This window comes from Gallus gallus, chromosome 1, assembly GCF_016699485.2.
Source record: "Gallus gallus isolate bGalGal1 chromosome 1, bGalGal1.mat.broiler.GRCg7b, whole genome shotgun sequence".
Taxonomy (NCBI): Eukaryota; Metazoa; Chordata; class Aves; order Galliformes; family Phasianidae; genus Gallus; species Gallus gallus.
In genome coordinates, this window is record NC_052532.1 from 151,378,092 (window position 1) to 151,383,780 (window position 5,689).

Here is a 5,689-nt window from a genome sequence, read left to right on the forward strand (position 1 = left end):
TTTGCCTACACTGCCTGTCCCTGCTGAAGAGCCTGGAATCATCCACTGTGATATACCAGTTACAGGACTCTTCCTACAAGTTTTTACTTATGCCAATGATATCACATCTCTGGGGCTGAGCCAAGACTTCTAAATCCTCTTGCTTGTTTGCAACAGTCCTTGTTATTAAAAAGACATTTATGTTAAAGCAACAACAACAAGAAAAACCTAATGAATTAGTGTTATACAGTGAATAAACACTGAATTATTGTCCCGGATTTTGATCCATCAAGATGGAAACAAACTCATTAAGGAAAAGTCAAAAGTATACATGTTTAAATAAATGTTTAATTCTGATTTAATGATGAATTACTGTTAAACCTGGAGGTGGATACAAAATCTTTGCTCATAAATTCCTAAACTTCTGACTAACAGAATTTGGCATGATGGTGTACAACAACGATCCTTTTATTTTTCTTCTCTTTCTCTCTAACATTGCTTATTATTGGAGCTGCCTACTCCAAAATATCACTTTAATCTCACTTGCTTTAGTAATTTTTATAATAAGAAATAATGCTCTTTGTCATTCTCTTGTTCTTAAATTCTTGTTCATTCAGTTGTTCTTAAGTTCAGCTTCTACTACGCTGTGCACAATTCTCCCTACAGAGATTTAATTTGAATGCAATTTTGTGTCCATGAAGAAAAGTAGATGCTTCACTAGTTTCTACATAAATACTTCTATCACTGAGAATTTTCAGGATTGAAGCTTTCAGCATCAACTTTTCATATATTGTAAAAGCAAGGAAAGGAAGCAGAAATCAAGCTAGTTGTGTTGTACAGTGGCAGCACTCAAAGAAATAATTTTGCTGTGAAAATCTATTCTTCTGAAGTTTTTACTTGTGAACATCTGAGCATTTCCTCCTTGCCTGAATCTGATTTAGAATTAATGCCCAATCATCTCCTAAGTCAAATGCAGGCAAAAGGCTGAGAAAAAAGCTGAATAATAATAATGACAAAACACAGTTCTATTGTTTCTGATGTAGATATCATTTATAAACTGATGCCTGTAAGATGGCATGTTATGAAAGTGTATACATGCAAGCTTCCAAACTTTTTACTGCAGTTATACTTAATCATGGTATGTTGATATGATACAGAAATACTGTGTCTAGAATGAGTCAAGTTCAGATAAATCAGTTAAAACAATAATCAAATAGTCAAAAGTCTTGTCAGAGAGATCTGATGCTTTCTTATTCTATGTTCTCATTCCCACTCAAAACAATTCTCACCCACATATGCTACATATAAAGAAAAAAAGCAATAATAGATATAATTTTGTTTTCAGATGGAGTTGAAATGAAGAATAACAATGCCTATCCAGACAACAGAAAGAGCTAAGTTTGGTTCCTCTATTCAAACTGGAGTCAATTAGTAGATTAAGTAAATATGACCAGTGATCTGAAGAGTTATTTGATATACTAAAAAAAGTCCCTGTTCTGTCCCTGAGTACAAACATGTATGACTTTTGAAATAACTTGAGGTACTTGGAGACAGTAACACAGGACTGACAAATGCAGAGGCAAATCTTCTGAGTTGCAGCTGGACACAAGACAGGATATCTTGCACATGTGAGATGAGCCAGAATGGCTTCACTAAAGAAAGATTGTGCTTGACCAGTCTGGTAGCCTTCTATGATGGAGTGATGGCATTAGTGCACAAAGGAAGAACAAATGATCTTGTCTAACTGGACTTGCGTAAGGCCTTCAACATGGTCTCATGCCACATCTTTATCTCTAAACTGAAGAGATGTGGATTTGAAGGCTGGACAGTGTGATTGATTGATTAATTGATTGGATGGTTGTAGCCAGACCGTTGTTGTCAATGACTGTGTATTCAGGTGAAGGCCAGTCACAGGTGGTGTCCACCAGGGGTCTGTCTTGGGACAAGTGTTCTTCAGCATCTTTATCAACAGCACAGACAGTGGGATCAATGTACCCTCAGCAAGTTTGCTGATGACACCCAGTTGAGTGGTGCAGCTGACACAAAAGAAGGATGTTATCCAAAGACTGGACAGACTCGAAAAGTGGACACAAGAAAATCTGATGAAGTTTAACAAGGCCAAGTACAAAGCACTTGGGTAGGGTCAATCTAAGATATGAGTAAAGACTGAGAAGAACTCATTAGAAGCACCCCTGTAGAGGAGGACTTGGTTATCCTGATGGACAAAAAGCTGGACATGAGACAGCAGTGTATGCTCTTGCAACCTGGAAGACTAACAGAGGGGTGGTCAGCAGGGCAAGGAAGGTGATTGTCCCTCTGCCCTTGTGAGGACCCATCTGCAGTACTATGTCCGAGCCTGAGGCCCAGAGTACAGGAAGGATGTAGAGCTGTTAGAGCAGGTCCAGAGGAGGACCACATAGGTAATCACAGGGCTGGAGCACCTCTCCTATGAAGAAATAATGAGGGAGTTGTGCTGGTTTATCTTGGAGAAGAGAAGGCTCTGGGGAGACCTCATTGTGACTCTCCTGTACTTGAAGGGAGCTTACAAGCAAGAAAGAAATCAACTTTTTACATAGTTCTCCAATAGTCATAGCAGAAGGGGGAATGTCTTTAAATTAAATGCGGGGAGATTTAGGTTAGATGTTAGGATGAAAATTTTTACTTAGAGGATGAGGCGGCACTGGAACAAGTTGCCTAGGTAAATAATAGATGCTCCATCCCAGGAGGCACTGGAAATCAGCTTGGATGGGATATTGGACAGCCTGATCTACTGGATAGCAACCCTACCCATGGCGGAGGGTTTGGAACTAAATGGTCTTTGAGGTCCCCTCCAAACAAAGCAATTCTATGACTCTGTGATTCTATGACATCCTGCTGCATCATTTGTGGTAGTGAACACATGATCTGATAACTGTATCAAATTACTAGCTAAGTGTAGATCTCTCGAGTTTGAAATGGAATGTTATTCTGAGAATCTTCCTAACACTGCACACTGAATACTGAATTATTTTTTAATTGTATTATGTTTAGAGATTTAACTGTGAATCCCATTATTCATATTCTAAATACTTCATTTAAGCTACTCATGTAATGTTGTCAGACTGTACTACTCTTTATCTGAAATGTTTTCTATCCCAAAAAGAGTATAGAAGATTGGAGAGGAGGGACTGAATTATCTGAGAGAAAGAAGAAAACTGGAAAAAGAATCCCACACGAACAGTTAAACTTTTCCAGCAAATTGTCTGAAATATTAGTATGATTAAAGGTACACACAATTATTCTTTCTTTGGAACTGATAACAATGACAGTATTCCTGTTTAAAAACATGGGAACATTAGCAGGTTTTTGAGATTTACTGCTGGATATTTTACCACCTTGTCTCATAGCCATTTAACTTACATCCATTCCTCTGTCATTCTTTGATGCCTCTCCTATGTAAAATACTTCTTTGTAAAAAACATTTACAGTCTAAAGCTCAGATATAGTCAAGTATATCAGTTACTCAGTAGTGACTGCAGTATATGCAGTGTGCTTCAGGGCACAGAGATGGTGTGACTTCGAGACAAGTTTGTTCTTGTCTGATTCTGAGCCATCAATTCAGCAACACAATTCTTCTACATGTGTAAGAGCATCCTGGTAAGTCTTTTATAAAAAAAACACAGCAAGCAATGGTCCTGAACTTCCGAAATGACAAGAATTTTTGCTGCAAAGACATAGTTAAAGGTCCTTTCCATAATTCCTGTATTACAGAAAAAAGGACCTTTTCAAATCACTGTAGAGTCACTGAGATAATTCTTTGAAAAGCTGTTAATATGCTGACCTTATAGCTACCTCTAATAAGTTATAGAAAGCTGTGTGAAAGCTGTTGACCTAGTGGAATATAGAAAAAATGAAAATTTTCTTTGGCCATACTTGATATTCTGAGATTTTCAGTTGTTTCAGCCTATAACTTCCCCAGAATAAAATATTCAAACATTAAATTCATTTAATGATGTACTTATTAAGAACTTTTTTTCATATGGACTAAATTTGCTTTTCTCTTTGACTTGAAAATCTATCAGAAGAGAACTGTGACTCTTATTACATAAGTAGCTGTCTCGCTCCAATTTGTAGGAGGGAGAAGAGGTTCTTTGGTATATGTATACCTGACGTGAGATTAAGAAACAATGGTCCAGATGTTAGTCCGACCAGTTTATTACAAATGTTAATAAGGGAGATGAAGAAAGGGGAGGACAGACGCTATTAGGAGTTAGGGTAAAGGGGAAGGGAAGGAAGGTGATAGCAAAGAATAGGAAAGAAGCAAGAATCATTTAAAGTGGGGATAAGTCACCACCAAGATCCAGCAGCGGTCCGTTGCATGATGTTCCAATGGTCCGAGGCTGAAGGGCAGGAGCAGCGAGGTCAGTCTTGGGCAATGAGAGGGTGCAGGTACTGGGTGGGTCCAGGAAGAAGCTGCAGAATAAGTCTGGGAGGAAGCAGCAGGTCTCAGGTAGCAGGCTCAGGGAAGACTGTCAGCATGCAGTCCGTAGTGAAGGATCTGATGGCAGACACCTATCCTTGTGGCAGTTGACGCCTCCTTTTATCCTCCTTTTTTCCTGCCTAGGTGACATCCCTGGGTGCTTGAGCAAGAGTCATGTGCCTACCTCCTGAGATGGCCATCTTCCTCAAGATAAGTCCACACAAAAGACCATTTCCTGACCATTAGCAGCAGTTTATCCCTCTCTTGTTGCCTCTGGCCTTGTCCATCTGTGCTCCTTAAAGGATTTCACAACCCTTACCCAGGACCTGTCCAGCAGTGTCCTCCAGACAGAAGATTTCTCTACCTTTGCCCAGGACTTGCCTGGACTTGTTCCTCAGCAAACTTAGAGTCAATGATATAAAAGAGTAATCTCTTACAGTAGCATGGATAAGTAATGTAGGAATGTGCATTTCCATTCGGCATACTATACTTACTTGACATATGTATACAGACCTTAGAAGCTTTGACCCCACCCAGAAGAAGATTTTGACAAAATCTGAACTTTAGGATTCAAGTGCTCAATTCAGTTACTTCAGAATAAATTATAATGAACATGCTACTGTGTGTGCACCCCTTACCCTCCCCTTTTTCTGTCTCATGTTCTCATCACACTAGTATAAACGGACAAAGAGCAAGTACCAACAGGGGACTTTAGGGACCGCCACAGTCCCATCCGCCTCTGAGTGATGAAGATACATTTACTGAACTAACTTTATTTCTATGCAGATTTGGTGTCTGGCTTATATTTCAGAAGGCATAGACATAGAAATATCTATTTTCTGTCCTAAATACTGGAGAGTTAATGTCCTTACTTTTTTTTTTTTTTCAATGCACAGAACAACTTATAATACTAAGAGATATCAAATAACACAACTGAGGACAGCTAGATGATGGAAATTCTACCTCATGCTGACACTTGCGGTATTGCTACAACTTGATGTTATATTGAGAAATTAAATATTTTTGTTATTAAAGACTGATGGTCTATGGTCCAGATGGCTTACTTGCTCTATTCTAGGAGAGAAGGATAAAACAGAACTGCATTAAGAAACAGATCTCCCACTACCAGGGTGCCATAAGTTCTGCCAGCTCTCCATGGAGCAGTCACAGCATGGGAACTGTGGGAGGTGTGTGGGCTTTTCTCACTCACCTGAATAGGAGCAAGTCACACAACTCCCATTCTCAGTATAT